Source organism: Astatotilapia calliptera, chromosome 14 (genome assembly GCF_900246225.1).
Source record: "Astatotilapia calliptera chromosome 14, fAstCal1.2, whole genome shotgun sequence".
NCBI classification, from domain to species: domain Eukaryota; kingdom Metazoa; phylum Chordata; class Actinopteri; order Cichliformes; family Cichlidae; genus Astatotilapia; species Astatotilapia calliptera.
In genome coordinates, this window is record NC_039315.1 from 23,614,742 (window position 1) to 23,631,916 (window position 17,175).

Sequence of the window (17,175 nt, forward strand, 5' to 3'; positions counted from 1 at the left end):
CCGACCCATGAAAGCGTCTCCATGACAACGCGTGCTTGGCCCAGTTTGTTGTCAAGGTTAACATAACGTTTTCATGCAAAGATAACATTGAAACTGGTTACAAAACGGGTAAGCTAATAAGTTTTACCATGGCAGAAGTGCTGTAAAAAGCCAGTGTGAGATACCGTCATTTAGTGATGTCTGTCTAAATATCAGAGTGTTTAACATTAAACATTACTTTTTGCGCTGGCCACTACTCTGAGCTAAAGCCTTCAGAGGCTGCTTGTAGCCCGATTACGACACAGCGGCGCGACGAAGGCTGCCCAAATTCATAGTGGACTCCTCTAAATTTGTCCGAGAAATACGTCCTCCTTATAATAAGCATCTCTTAAAATGTTTGCAATATTGAAACATTTCAATATAATGTAGAAAAAAAACGAGAGAAAAAAAAGTTACGGATCGGACTCCCCGATCCTTATTGCGCATGTGCAAATTCTACCTGTGGAATTAGTTTTAATATTACTCTTTCTGGGTCACAAAATAAACTTTTAAGATATTTTCAGGCGTTAATGTAGCTGTGTAAATTGCTAATATCTGTTCAGTTTATTAAGACAACATATACTTGCAAGAGTGCGCCGACGCTTTCGGAGACGTCTGTTACCCACCAGCTCGATAGCTAGCCGGGGGGGGTGGCAATTAAGTCACTTAGATAACTTAAAAATGCTATTGTTGGCCTTTTTCAGTGTTTTACTAGTTCCATTCTCCCGGGTCCTCAGGAGGATGCAGCCTAGGCGCTTGTAGAAAATCTTAATAACACATGTAGTTAGCTTACCTGCTAGGGTAAATGGTCGGCAGCTCCAGCACCTGTCCAAAAGAATTATACACTCCAACTGCAGAAGTGAAAATCCTCAATGGTCGAAAAATTGCAATTTGCATCCAAATCCAGCCACGATGGTTCAAATTTTCTTAGGAGGTTTTTGGTCTAGAACACATGGTAAACAACTATCACACAGCTCAGGTCTGCTCAGGCTCAGTTGAAAGTCCGTTTGGTTTAGTTCAAACTTGTTCAGACCACATGTGCCAGTCATCTACGGGGTTTCCCACTGGTTCCCAACTTGACTCAGAAACTCTGCTCAAAAGTTGATAATCTTTGTTATGCTGTCTAGAAAATCTTAGTTAGGACAACAATGAAAGAAATTTGTTGGGTAGACAAGCTTTTTTAGGTTGTAAATAGAAAGTTTTATTTCTAAGTCAGTTTAATTTAAAAACTTTAGTGAAATCAACAATTGCTAGTTATCGTTTTTACAGTGTACAAGGTTCTGGAGATGAACCAGTTCAGGCTTTGCATTCTTGGCTCGGCTTCTTCTGCATAGTTGCTAACTTGCAAATCACGATAAAGCTGCTAATAGTCAAATATGAAATGGGAATCTTTTCATGATAGTGTAAATCCACAGGCATGCAACCAGCCAGCATGTCTTCTTGAGTATCATTTTCCCAGAGCTATTAATCACTCATTCTTGCTTTGATTTATTCTGCTTTACAAAGATAATCTGTTCAGTCAAAAGTTGAAATGGTAAGCCCCAACGTAGTACTTGAAAGTTCAGGCTAAAACAATTCTGGAATAGGTTATGATACTTTAGGCAGTTCATTTCGTGAGAAAATATATTTCAAGTTATGTGACGCTACAAGGTTTACTCACTCAGCTGGTATGTTAAAATGGACCAAAGAGGAAAAAGCCAGTCAGTGTGTAACCACAGAGAAACAAGCAAAAGCTTCTTAGATTTATCAAATGAGAGGCTAGTGGTCTGGAAAAATTCAGCGAGTCAGTCGCTGATGGGCCAGGATCGATTGGTTGGGTTGAGTTCCAGATGTTTGTGGACTTACAAATAATATGGCGCAGCTGGTCCTTGCAGCATCCAGAAAAATATGAAAAAACTTGGCACAGTAAAAGACCTTTCTCCTTGGCACAGTATGTTTATGTGCAAACTGCTTAGTCCCAACCCTCTTTCTGCCCTGCGTCATCACCACTCTCAATCAAAAGACCCGAGGCTTTCACATGATGTCATGTGCTAAACTGTTCCGCTTCTTTTTCCTTTTCCATTTCTTAGCACTCTAAACTTTGTTGTGTTTTTCTGATTCAAAATGATGTGAAGTATTTGTTGTAACAGCTTTGGCACCATAAAGAAACAATACAGAAACACATACTGATGATATTGCCTTTATAAAATAATAAAGCCCATTTATATTCAAGGTGTGTAAAGAGAAGCTAATCAAGGCAATCAGCAGCCGGTGTCTTGACAGCAGCTCTTCTCGTTCTGACATCCGGCAATCATCTCAGCTGAGGTTCCTACCTAATAATGATTGTTTCTTTCATCTTTGTGTGCAGAATCAACTGCTTAACAGGTAGTGTAAGATTTAACCAAAAGTGCTTTGACTGTCTTTATAACATCTCAAGGCTCTTAGTCTTCCTGGCCCAGGATTCATTCTGAGTTTATGGTGCAGCATTTTACTAACTTGTCACCATGTCTAAGGGGTCAACCAGAGTGCTTGCTCACTGACCTTACAGGTCAGCAGACATGCTTCACCCACCTCACCACTACATTGATGGAGCACCCATGCGTCCCTGAAGCTGATTAAAACACAGGGTGATGGGGATTATTTACAGCATGGCCCATGTGTGTGTGTGTGTTGTGTTTTCTCTTTATGTGTGCATATGTCTCAAGGACTCTAGTCCCAGGAGGATCCTAGCCTCATAACCTCCCCCATTCCCAGCCATGCCATGGATCATGTAAGGAAATAAGAAATGGGAGGAGCTGCCATTTCCTTCTGCTGGATGTGTCACCTCTTTAGCCTTGGTGAACAGCTAGCTGAAGGCTGAAGCCTGCTGAGAGACACTCAGACCATGACACACCAGAATGTGCTCGATGAGTGTACTTCATCTGGGTACTCAAGATTTGTGTGTTTTGTGCAGCCTGTTAGGACATAGCACATGTGTTGGTACGTGCATGCATGTGCATGTGAGTGTACACCTTAGAAGGCATTGCAGCTGATGGCTTGTCACTGATAGTGGCCCCAATGTGAAACAAAGGTCACAGTACTCTCAGGGTTTCATCTGGCCCTCTCACTGGAGTACTGCTGTAGCTGTCAGCTAATGAGACAGTAGAAGAGTGCAGGGGAAATAGGAGATAGATCAAAAAAAAAAAGTTGAAAGAGAGAAAAAGAGAGCAGGAGATAGGGATTTAATAATGCAACTGAAAGAGAAGGAAAAAAGAGATTTTCTGTTTTGTTTCAGTGGCCGAAACGTAAGAAAACATGAGAATAAGCACAGAAGGTGGGGGGGGGACAAAAGAGCAAACAGTGCACTACAACAGAAAAAAAGGAGACATCACAGCAAGTCGTGAGTTTAGCTCTTTTAGAGAAAAAAGCACAAAATGGGGACAAGGAGGGACTAAAGAAAGGAAAAGCTTGAAGAAAATTAAAGGAAAAGTCTGCTTCAGTTCCATCACAGGGAAACCATAAAATGCAGTTTCACAGCAGCAGCTGCAAAGAGAAGCAGTTAGGAAACGGCCCCCTGCAGTCTGCCATACACCACACCCTTAGTGAAACTATCTGGCTCTGTCTCTTTTTAATTTCTATCTGTGCTCTTGTCTTTCTGTCTGTAACTCACTGTCTTTCTGTATTGCTCCCTTTCTGACTTTTCCCCTTTTGTTTTTCCCCATTCCTTTAGAGAGGCATCCTAGACAGTGCCTTGAGGCCACCTAACTCAGGAATGATGGATTGGGTCGAGGGTGCATGGAAACGCAGGGGGTTGTGGTGCACTGCAGTGTAGCATGACTGATGGGAACATGCATTATTTTTCCTTGAAGGCTCGTTCAGCATGCACCAAAATACCAGCACGTGTTAAAATGGCCCGAAGCATAAAGAAAAGAGTGCTTTTTAAATGGTCATCCTGTTGCTTTGAATCATGACCTGTTATGCCAATCCGAATGTATTAGCTAATGGCACTGACAGAAGAGGATATTGGCAGATGTTCAGGTTACACTGCAGAACTTACGTATGATTAGCTGTCTTTAAAAGCCTGTTTGTGTGAGACTTGGTTGCTGAGTCACCGCCACCATGGGATGTCATCCCAAAACCAGTTGCCACCCTGCAGTACACTGTATACGTGCATTACTTTGGCTACCATCTTCCCTGTTTTGCTTTTCCTCCCTCAGGGTGAGCACATAAAGTGGAGTCTTTCCAAAACGGCATGAATATCCACCCAGCTGTTCGTGTAGTGCTTTTAATCACATCCCTGTGGTTTAACCCAAAATCAATATTCTTGACTGTGAAGTTCCGGTAACTTCACAAAAAAATGCTTCCATGTACTGTTGCCTTGGCCTGTCTCATTCATTTTTAAGGAGTCAGTTATGACTCCCAAGAGTTGTGCTGGAGACTAAAGTCTTATGGTTCAGTCAGCCCAAACCTGCTGTTGGAGCAGGAAGGTAGGGACGTGGAACCATACAGTGTTTGTAACAGAACAGCAAAGAAGTGCTGCAGCGATATTTGCACCTAGTGCATAAATGGGAACAGAATTATAGCTCTTTTTAAGACTATAATTGTAGATGTATCATTACAGAGCAGAAAAGCAGGAAAGGGAAAGCTCTAAAAACCATAAAAACCATTTACATACCATTTGCATGTACATATATGACAGAACTCAATATATGAAACCATTTTCTTAACCTATTCAATTATAAAAATTTACCATTGCGTATTTGTGTGAAATAACTCGTTTTTCATAAATAGGCCTATTATGGATAGAATAAAGGGAAATTAGCAACTGTGCTTCCACAGGAAATGAAAAGAGTAAGGTTGTCAAAAAAATTGATACTCGGATCCAAATCCAAGTACTATTATCTGCAATGCTGGATACTCATTTACAACAGTATCTATACTGGCAGGCAGGTACACAACCTCTCCCATTACTAGCAGCCTTAATATAAAACTGTTACATCACCCACTGTTTTCTGAAGTGCTGTTTTGAAGCCTTGAGATGAGCCTTTCTGCTGGTGAGGCGGGATGGATCTGACTCTAAAACTGGACGCTCACTGGCTAATGACTTGATTAGCCAATGAGCAGAGATGGGCAGTAACACGTTAATGTAATCTGATTACTTTTTTCAAGTAACGAGTAAAGTAAGGGATTACTATTGCAAAAACGGTAATTAAATTACCGTTACTTTCCTGTAAGCACGCTGCGTTACTGCGTTACTAAAACCGTGATTTTTATGTGAGAATGTCTCACGACAATGACGTAAGCGAGTGCGACGTTCATGACAACAGTTGTGTGCAGATCAACAATGGATAATATATCCAGTGTGGGAGAGAGTATGAGCGTGCAGCGTTTAAAGCGTGGAAGCACTGACCTTACTTTGAGTTTGATTCCATAAAAAGTCACAAAAACATTAGTGTCCGTTGTGCGTGGGAAGAAAACTTCTTTTTACAGCGAAAAAAAACCCTAAACTTCCAAGCAAGCACTGAGTGCGCTACCACATAATGGGAAACTCACAGAGAAACTCAGATTCTTCCACTGACCGCTGCGGCACACCTGCACCAGGGTAAACCTCCGCCTACCCCACTCCTGCTATACAGGTGAAAATAGAGCAACAGGACCGCTGAGTCTTTGACTTTATTTATGTTCTGCTGCGTTTTACTTGCATCTATTTGAATGACTGAGTGTAAACACAAAAAATATTTTATTTTATGTGCTGGAATGTGCAGAAAATAGGTTTAAATGTTAAACTAATTTCTTCCAGTCAGAGAATGTTGCATATAATTAAATTTTTGCTTGATACATAAAGTTAAAAGATTAAAACTGATAAAACAAGTTTTAAAATGGGACCTTTCCATTTGATTACATTTTATATGATGGATTATGCAGAAAAAGTAGAATTGGGCTGAAAGATCTATCACTTTATCACCTCTTCAGGTTGTAAATCGTGTTTTTAAAAAGTAACCAAGTAACTAAGTAATTAATTACTTTTGAAAATAAGTAAATAAAGTAAAGTAACGGGATTACTTTTTGGGGGAAGTAATCAGTAATTAGTTACTGATTACTTTTAGCCACATTAGCATTGTTTTTATTAATGTTTTTAGTGACCACAGTGGCTGAGGGTAGTTCTGCCTGTTTGTAATGTGTTAACATGATCATCATTTATGTTGAAAAACGTGTTTGTTTGTTTTTTAACAGATCGAAGCTTGATTAAAGTCTGCCAGTAACAAAACCAAAACAGTAGCAGCCTACCTTACCAATTTTATTTTATCAGCAAAAACAACACATCACCAGAAGCACAGTAGTACCTCTGATAAGCAAAAACAGTCTTTTTTTATTTTTAGCTACCCAAGAGAATCTTTAAAGCCCTTACCATTATGCATTTTTTGTTTGTTTTTTGTTTTTGTTGTAGTAAATCAAAAAGCTTAAAAATAGTGTTGCTATTGAAATTATTGTTTGTATTATTGTAATCCTTTTTTGTTATGCTTCTTTTTGATATCTTTTGTAACAAAACTGGTATTATGTATTTTCCTGGGTATTGGTCCTGAGTTTGAATTTCTATTGTTGTGTCAACCCTAGAGGAAAGTTATTGTCATGATACATCTGAAATTCTACTGTCAAGTTATGCAGGAAATCATGGAAAAACAAAAATTACCAAGAAAGTAGACTTTGATTGATAAAAATGTGCTTTTGGACTATAGGATCTACATTTGGAGGAAAGTTTAAAAAGTCATTATTGGGAAAATTTTGTTTAAAAGTCAATAAATTAGAAAGCTTCTGTCACCCTCTTTTAATTGAAACTTCCAAGAAAAAAACAATACAAACCAAAACAGGTCATTGTAATTTTAAGGCATTAATTTTATAAGACCTGTGGTATCAGGCGACAGGATTTAAGCAGCAAATCCTTTAAGTTCTTTAAGTAGCAAATTGGAGATTAGATTTGTTTCAGCATCTTAACACTGGTTCATGGTTCGTCCCTACTTTACCTACAACAGTGGGTAGGTTCCTACAAATGCCAGCACAGTGATCAACATTGCTTGTTTGATCTGTGAGTTGCCATCATATTTTGGCCTCATACTGATATGAGAAAGGAAAAAAAAAAACAATGGTACACCTTGGCAGGCCAAAGACACTGCTAACACGTGAAGGGAAACTATAATATAATAGCCATAATGATGTCAGTGATAAAGCCTAGGTATGTCAGTGTTGAAACAAAGTCCTCTGCATGGTCCACACACTGAAAAGGTCATCAGTCCTGAACCATTAGTATCAGGCTAAACAACATTTGAGGCCAGTTCCTACAAAAAGATTTCATTACTTCTTTGATTTATACATAACTGTTTTCAATTAATTCTTTATCTATTTTTAACTATTTAGCCTAGCATGCATTAGCCTTACTGCATATGAGTTGCCTAAACTGGTGCCCCATTATACATTATTTGGTTGCAGCTTTATTATTTTCCAGCAGACCTATGTGGAGCAGGGAAATTATTTTACTGCTATTGTTAAATAATTGTCATCATTACCATTGCATTAATAATATAATCTGGAGTTTATATTGCATTCAGGGGTTGAACAGTGTGTGTCTTTCAGAAAGGCTAAAAGTAACTTATGACTTGGAGCCATAGAAGGAATTGCAGTACATGCTTACAAAACACTTATATATCAGGTCATTTCATATTAAGGTTTAAGTAGAAGTTCTTGGTTAAAACATTTATTTAGTAGAAGACATACACATAGTCTCAGTGAGCCTAAAGAGCATGTGAGGTCGTGACACACACACATGAGTTAAATTTATTTAGAGGAGAGATTAGTCATGTCTGGTTGTAACTGCAAAAGTGTCTCGGTAAAAGAGGAACCGTCCTTGTTGTCTCGGCAAGAAAGAGGAACAATTTACTTTAAGACAAGAACGGAAAGTACCAGCCATGAAAATAGAAGATGATCTTCTGGGTGAAAAGCCATTGTTGGTGTTGATCTGATCTATGTATAAAATGTATCTGTGACGCATGAAGGGGCGTCAGTAAATCAAACCCTGATGCTATAAAATATCTGTTCATGCTTTGATTAAGTTGAAGACTACTTGCTGTCGGCGTACAGAGTATCTTCCCACACGTGTGTTCATTAAAATCATTGTTTGACCAAGACCTTCTGGACCATGGGTGGTTTGTACTCTCCTTCCTCAATTTTGAACCTTAACACCTATCAGGAAGCATAGTCATAATCTTCCTCATAGGCTTCTTATAATTTAATGTTTTGGCCACGCTGACCTTTTGTGATTCATTCACTGCATAGGTGAGAAAGTAGTTTTTTTTTCTGGTTTATTAATAGTTCAAATGTTTTAATAACCAGCAACAGCATTATTCGCCATCTGTTTAAATACCATTATCATTCGTTAAAATTAGTTTGAGCCAGCATATTTTTGCCATTTTCCTCCTCAGGTAAGCTCCGTCATGTTCTGTGTCACCACTACTCTAAGCAGTCTTGACATTTTGCTTCATTGCATCACTACTTTTCATCCTTTCCCCGCAACAAACATGTGTAAAATTCAATTTTCTTACATTGCATTAGCTTGGTATGCAAAAAGTGCCAAGATATCTTATGTTATATGTCAGCCGGTGGTACTCTTCTGTGCAAGGATGACTCCATTTATAATGAAGACAGGACTTAGTGTGAAATTAACTTTAGCAGCTGAGAAGCTGATGACACAAAGAGAACTCTTCTACTGACTGCGCTGACAGACCAGCCGCCTCGACTCAGCTTGGATCTCGCTGGAGTCTCTCAGGTGTTTTGGAGTCTGGGAACAGAGGCTTTGCGAGGAGAATAGACTGCTGCCAAACGCCTATAACCTAAACACTGTGAGAGCACACTTCACCCTCTGTCTCCTGTTGTGTGTTCTTTGTTTAAAATGTGTTTTCCCCTGCTTCTGTCTATGTCACATTCCTACTCTCACTGCTTTCCCTGTACCTTTCTTTCTTTCGCCTCCATCTCATCCATTTTCAGCCTACCCTGCTGCTCATCTGCATTTTTCTTCCTCCATCTTTCTCTCTGTTTTCTCTCATCCCTCCATCACACCCCTCCTCTCCTGCTGCGAACTAGTCGGGCTGCAGAGAACACAGAGCCTGAGGACAGGATGTCAGGAAGTCAGTTCCCATGAAAGGCAATGGGTCGCCACGATGCCTGTATAAGGCCAGATGACTGGCCATTGTCGTGCGCATCAGTGTGAGTGCGCGCGTGTGCAAGTGTGTGTCTATATCTGCGTGTTTTTTAGTTAAATTTGCTTATCGCTGTCAGCTAATGCGCATGCAGAGGTGTTTCTAGATTTGAAGATACATGTGAACATGTGCATGCAGCTACTTGAGTACATGTCTTGTCATGTGTATGTGTGTATTTTGGTGTGAGTGCAAACCCAGCAGCAGGCTGACGTGTGCCGTGCAGCCACAGAGACCAGAAGGGTTCTGCTCCCTCTCAGCTAATCCAAACAAAGCGTAGGCTGAGCCAGAATGAGGAATGTCTGCGCTGTTGGTCGTAGACGCAAAGGGTCAACCAGCATGAGTGTGCGTTTGCATGTGAGAGAAGAAGGGAAGCAGAGATCTTTTTGTATTTTTTTCCTAGGTTTTTGCTGTATTTGTTCATCTGTGCACACTATGTGAGTGTGTGTCTGTGGCTCAGTAATTCTTAATGTGCACTGTGTCATGGAGGGGCAGCTATTCTTATCCCCAGACTTACCTGATTACCATGTAAAGTCACAGAAAAAGGATACAGTAAAATAACCTCTGCTGGCAGGAATTCAGTGTCTGCTAGAATTAAAGGCAGCACTTCCACAGAAACGCACACCGAGTTACAAAAACAGGCACCATAGCAACAGCTTTTATTTCTTTCAGTATTTTGTAGTTTTCTTTATATGTTTATCAATCTTCTTCACGTGTTTATCTGATCCTAAATGCTTCCTGTGAGGCACTTTGTTCTGTATACAGAAACGACTCATTTTGTTTCCTGAAAGCGGAAACCTCAAGGTTTTGGGTTCTTTTTTCTTTTCTTTTTTTCACTTTTGCACGAGTCATTCGCATTTGGCTCTTTCCTTAGATTCCTGTTGCATTTCAAAACTCTAACCACTGACAGTGGAACTGTGTTTTCCTTGGGGTGACTGGTGAAATACAGATGGGATTTGGAAACTTGACTGTTTGCCTGAGCCAGAAGGATCATTAGGTACTTGTCAGTGACGGGCCTTATTGCATGTCATGGGTTTTCCAGACAGCTAAAGGGGGGCACAGCGAGTTCACAGAGGTTTACATTCACAGACAGCCTTTTGCAGAGATAAAAGAAACGGAAAGAGCACACTGTGCCCAGTCTCAAACACATTAACAATCGTGTCGGTGCAATCATAAAAATTGACTTTTTGTTTAGAAAAGCCTGACCCGTTCCCTCAAAACACACAAGACAGATCTCTTCCTGCTGCTTACCTTGAATAATGATTCTCTGGGAGCTCATTTACGTGCTGTGTGCTTCAAGTTTTACTGTGCTCAAGGGGCTATTGTGAAGCCATCAGCGTGGCACAAGTGACACCTATCACATACGACTGTCACAATTGTCAAATAGAAGAAAAGGCATGGCAGAGCTTTTAAGCCCCTTTTCCGTTAGTATGTACTTGGATTGACTTGCCACGGTTTGCCACAACTTGACTCAGATCGACTGTTTTTCATTACAATTTAGTACCTCTTAATGTGTGTGGTCGTTGTCATAGCAGTGTAATTAATATGCGACACGGACGCAACAACAAATGTGGACATCGAGGCAAGAAAATGCATGCTGCTTGGTCTGTGGCTTTTTGTCAGACTCAGGTATGACGGCGTTGTTTTTTGTAGCCATTTCTCTCGTTGCCGGGTTTCAGAAATGGCAGTTTTGATTTCCGTGAATGTGATGCTCTCATGAAGTCTGACAACATCACATTTTAGTACCTGCTCGGATCGCTTGAAATCCGGGTACTATGACCTAATGGAAAACCCTGAAAACTGTGGCGGACCGTGCCAAGTCGATCCGAGTATGTACTAATGGAAAAGTGGCTTTAGGTTGTGTTGTGATACTCAATACTGTTTGTTTCATGAAATAATTCTGCAGTGTAAAGTCACTGATGCCTGTGTGTGTGTTTTTGTGCAAGAGAGCAGTAGACAGCCAGAGAGTGAATATGTGTAACTGATTAGTCTCTATGTGTCCCAGGAGCCCATCGGCATAGGACTTTAGAGCAGCTGTGACTAGTTTGACCTCTGACCTTTGAATATTTTACTCTCGGGGTAAATCCCAGGGTACTGCATTTGCTCCTACAGACTGATATTTTTTTCTGCATTAAAATGAAGTGCATTATGTGTACTGCTTAATTTATAATCTATTTTCCCCAGTATATTGTCATTTGTATTGCACCACTTAAGTTGAGTAGGAATGTTAGGAAACAACTTCAGCATTCATTGAAAATGGTCCTCAGCTTATTTGCAATGGTACATGTTCAGGCCACCATGTGGCACAGGGTATGCTGAATTTGTCAGAATGCAATGAAAGCATAGTCACTTATGATCCATCAGTGGCTTCTGGACATAAATAACACTACCATTTCACAAGCAGGCCAATTAAAAATCGGTGACATTCAGGTGTGGGAAACAGATTGGCATTAAAGTTAATTCCTGCTAAAACCCAGTGACATTAGGAAACAGACAACTAGAGAGCAGGCATTCACTCTCATTCTTAATCTACTGCGTTCTTTAGCAAAAAATGTAGCAGTATGCAGGGAAATTGCCAGTGGGAACTCAATAGCAATGGGCAGCCTTTCAAATGTCATTGGGCATCTTTTTCTCTGCATTTAGCAGTTAAAATGGCCAACGTACACTGTACAGGGTAGCTTGAGGATTGGAAGGAAGGGACATGGCCTCCTTCTAGTCATGATCAGCATCTAAACTGCCTTTTCAATGAGCGCTTTACCATTTTATGTACATTTTATGTGCATTTGGGTGTGTTTCCACACGTTAGTGTATTTACATGTATTTACATGTACAAGCAGCGTACTGTTACTGTATTGACAAGAATACATTAGCTATTTAGATTGGACCGACTAAAGAAAGGGAGTTGCTGGCCATGTTCCTCTGATGGCTTATGTTATTCCCACTCCTCCTTACTTGCATTAGTGAGGAGGAAAGCATCCAGGGATGAAGGACACTATGGCTTGAAGGTCAAACCATAGAATCAGTAGCAGATTGCTGTGGGCAGCATTGCTCTCTCACATTAGAGTGCTAGCTACTAATGTGACTATGAACTGCCAGGTCTGAACAATCTAAGTAGTATGTACATGAGTGTCATAACATGCTTTTGTGTTTGCTTTCTCAAATGCATAATCAAATTTGCATTGTCCAGAAGAGGACATTGTATTTGTACCTGAACACCTAACCCTAGGCTACACTGTTGTGTTCATTAAACCTTCCAGGAGTCTTCTTGTCATCCCATCACTCACAGTGAGGCTAAATCGGTGTACTGCTCTGCGCGGATCTTAAATGAACGCCAAACGAATGTCTGCACTAATAATTTCAGCATATCTCATTCAAATGCACTCATAGTACATGCACCTTACAAATGCTTTTAAGGAAGACATTATGCATAGATGTACAGCGTGCACGCAAACTAACAGTGGTGCCACATCTCAGGTGGAATAAAATCATCTCTTTCTCTTGCTGTCTCTGTCCCCCATTAGCCTTGCTTCTCATGCAGAGCCACAAGTGTCACATCACATCATTGCGAGGCACCCCTAATAGAAATATTAATAGAGGGAAGGATGATAGAGAAAAGCCATTTTCACTGCCTCTCGTTCTTTTTTTTTCCCTTCAGCAAACAGATTAGTACGTAATCCACCAAGGATAAGGCGAGATAAAATGTCCCTGATTGGCTACATTGCGATAAATAAACACATGCCTGCTCCAAATGGATCTTCGCTGCAGAAGGCATTTTTTTCCCCTGATATTTAGCCTTAAAATTGCACTTTCTTTTGGATAATTGAATTCACAATTGCTTTCCAATGCAGTACAGGAGCTTTCCTGAAACAAATGTTTTAGTTCAGGTTGCTAATTACGTTTCCTTTTCTCATAATACAACAAATTCTACTCATTGCGTCTCTTTCTTTAAGCTAGAGTCTGTTAGGAGCTCGGTGTTGGAGCTCAGGCTCTTATTTGGTTCTTCTTCTGTTACTTAGTGATTTATTTTGGAAACAGACATTATGTTGATCTAAGCTGTGGTGAGTTTACACAGGCCCTGCTAACTCCTCTGATGGAATTAGTAGTTAGGGATGTACCTTGCCAGCATGTGGCATAAGAGAAAAGCTAAAATGTCTGGACACTTTCTTGTTGTGGACTCAGGGAAGAACATTTTCATCATCCTGGCATTGGTCCAGCCATGCATGGCTCAGGCATTATGTACTCTCCACTGAGCAGGCGACACGCAGGGCAAAAAGTGTGCTTCTTTGGCAATAACTGACTGTGTGCATGTGTTCATCATGAGATCTGATATATATGCTGAGAGATAGGATGGATGATGGGGATGGGGCGGTGGTGTTGGTGCTATCCATAACCATTTCCCATGTGAAGGCAGATGCACAGAGATGGTTTTTTGAGATGTCTCTGCAATATAACCTATAGCAAGTGAAGTGAAATTCACATACTGTACAGTGATTTATTTTTATTTTTTTAACCTGGCTATCCTCTTCCTTTTTTTTAATTTAATCACGCATAAAGTTTCTATGCTAATCGCAACAATAAAAGTATACTTTGATCGTTTAATCATAAATTCCAATTTAAACTCAGGAATATGACATTTGAGCAGTTCCACCACAATAATAAGGATAAGATTTTATCTCAACAGTTCCTCCAACAATTTTTATTTCATGGAGCCATCCAGACTCTTCTGGGATGGTCAAAAGTTAAAACCTGTGGCTTTAAGTTTCAGGGAGGAGAGGATGCACCGCAAGTCACCTGACCAGACAGACAGACGGGCGCTGTAATTTCCACCAGAGTGTGAATAGATAATAATAGCTCTCCCAGCTCACCCACACAAAACTGAGGTGCTGTTAGTGGACGTACTGTAGGTTAAACAGTTTGTTCTCAGCTTACTGTAATATGCAACACATGGACACATACTTGCACGCACTTGGTAGATAAAATGCATAATTTGTCAGCACAAGAGAGATGCAGGCGTAATGTAGTTTGTTTGAAATACAGCTGAGCTTCACTTTATTTTCTTTTTCTTGTGTTGGTGAAAATGGGAGAAAAAATGTAGGATGAAAAAAAATTGCTTCCCTGAGTGAGGAGAGCATCCTCGGTGGCGCATAAACCTTTCGCTGGTCAGAGGCTGTTTTTAACCTTTGTGTGGGATCCAAAATGTCAAAGAGCCAAACGTCTTTCATTAATCTCGAGACAAAAGCCCCTTACATCAGCAAAACCCGCAGATTGCCAGCAAAGTGAGAATCATATCCCAAACTTTAAGAGAAGAAAAATACGCGAGCAGACCGGGGCTGCTCCCTCCCAATTCTGTTCAAGCAAGCTGCCTACATCGTTTTCCTCCTGCACCTTGTTCTTTTTTTAATTAGGCAGGAAATACTGCCCAAGGGCTGATGCATGAGGGACAAAGCACTTAGCATGTCTGGCCCGATCTAAGATTCTACATTCTGGCTCCTAAAATAAATCCATTTATTGCTTCCTCCTGGGTATGCTTTCTCATGCCTAAAAGGAGCATGATGTTGATTATAGCTTTAGCTGCCACACTCTGTAGACTACCCGAGCTTAAGCTGTGTGGCCAAATGAGAGACTGTGGGACATGAATTTGTATAATACAAACATACCAAAAAAAAGGGAGAGGGGATCGAAGGTAAAGCCTGAGATGACTTCTATAGCTTCTATAAAGCACAAATTAAAGAGTGTCCTTTCCCCCTCACCACCACTTACATCACCTCCAGATCCTGATTCTATCATCTGTTAAACTACCACCTCGATTCGATGACATATCCTCAGATACACCTCATACACATTCATCCTAATGTTTAATTCACTCGGAATTTGTGCACGCGGCGTGTTTTCCTTTCCCTACGCTCCCTATTTTTCCATTTCCCTGTGGCGATGTCACAGGGGATTAAGTCACGGAGGCCAAGGGACTTGTTTATGATTCATCTGGAGGAAGGCTGGAGCCGGTAGTAGTACCCGCAGGGCAGGCAACTAGCAGGCTATATCCCAAGCTCCCTAAGTTATGCTAACAGGACAGGAGCACTGAAAAGCGTCTAATGGAAATCACAGAGATGATGTGGAAGGAACATTATTAAAGTAAGATTAGACATTTCGTATGACGTAAATGTCCATGATGTAAATCCTGTGTCGTGGTCTGTGTTGTATCTATAGACTTATGTAAATTAATTGTTTATGATCCCATTAGACGGGATTAATAATGTCACACCACAATATGATAAACAAGACAGAAGAAAAAGTGAAAGTTTATTTATATGACTTTAGGGGAAAATATACCCTGTTTTTACTTTTTTTGTCTCATGATCTAATGATCTAAATTGGCTCAACTTTTCTTTACCCGCTCTTATTTTTGTTTTTATCTTTTATTTTGAAAGCACCTCAGGCAGATTGCAGTAGGGTGCTCCTGGAGTGTATTATCCCAATAAATTACAGGCATTTAAACCTTCTGCAATTCAGCCCAACTAATTGCATGTCAAGTTTTTAGGAACCTGTTGGAGTTGATTAACATTTTTAATAGGTGTGTGGGTGCTGCGGTGAGGCTTACATTTAATAAACCCACTCACCATGAGTAAACCACAGCCAGCACTAAAAGTTAGTTTGAAGCACATGTTCAACCTTTCCTTTTTTATATATTTTTGCAGTATTACTAGTCTCATTTGTTAGTAACAAAGTGATTTGTTATTGGTGACAGACAACATTAGAATAGTCTCTTTTTATAATGTCAGTGCACCGGTGTCACAGAAACTAACATATTGGGACTTACTGTCTTCTTTTAATTACTCTTTTAATTAACTTGTGTCTAACCTTCGTTTTGTCTGAGGATGCCCGAGCATGCCATTTAGCACAAGGTAATGAGATTAACCTCTCATTGACCAAGCAAATGTAGATTAAACATTATGGCTAAATGAAATGAGCTGGGCTTTATTTACTCATGTGTGCAGGCAGGCGGCAGGCAGGCGAGCCACAACTCTCTCAGCGGTAACATAGCTGAAATGTCAGGGGGATAGAGGGGAGTGTGTTTGGCATTGAGTCGTGAGTGTGGCCGACCAGCTGCATGGGAAGGAAAGAGAATGCAGCCTGCGCTGGAAAGAGTACAAAAGTCTCCCGTCTCTAATTCACTACCTAAGGAGAGACGACTACAGACGGCCAACAAAAACGGGTCGGTAATCGGTCGGTTCTGTGCGTGGAACTTACATGTGAGTGCATCTACAGAACCCAGTCTTCTTCGCTGTCACATTCTCCCGCTGTCTCGCTCTTCACATTCACCCAGAAAGAATGCAAAGGACACCCTCTTTCTCCAGCCACACACATGTGTGCAAAAACATGACCTCCACGACTGTCAAGGCGCGCTCACTGGGTGTGCAGGCTAACTGGTAAAGGCAGTAGGAAACAACATGTGGCATGTTTGGCTGTTTTTCCTCTTTCCAAGTGAATTCTCGTCCAGAGAATGCAACATTGCACAACACTGACTCTAATGTCTGTGGACACAAACATGAACATTACGCCTCAGAGATCTTGGAAATGCAGTCATATCTTGTAAGTATTCAGGAGTTTTTGTTAACAGGCACACTGCACTCTTTAAGGTTTATTGTTCCTTTATGCTTCAAATGATACTTCAGAGGAACAAAGTTAAATTCTCAGGGGAGAATCTTTAAATCTAGGATCTAAAAAGGCCCTACTATTAGTATATTAATACGAGGTATGTTGTTGTTGTTTCTACAATTGTAATAAGAATTCATATTTTGGAATCATATCACAAAACCTGAGTCTAGTAAGACTGATGGCTTTATTTGCTTTTCCCCGTATCAGATTCTTCATCTACAGCAACGTTTGTATATTAATGACCCTGGCTCTACAATTCAGGCTCTCATTTCCTTTGGCACATCTGTTATTACACATA

General features: G+C 40.5%; 1 protein-coding gene across 1 annotated transcript in view; it reads left to right on the forward strand.

The window, feature by feature from the left end:
• Nucleotides 1-17,175, forward strand: part of clmpb (CXADR like membrane protein b) — a 96,745-nt gene that overhangs the window by 32,220 nt on the left and 47,350 nt on the right. The gene's annotated exons all lie outside the window — the stretch shown is intronic.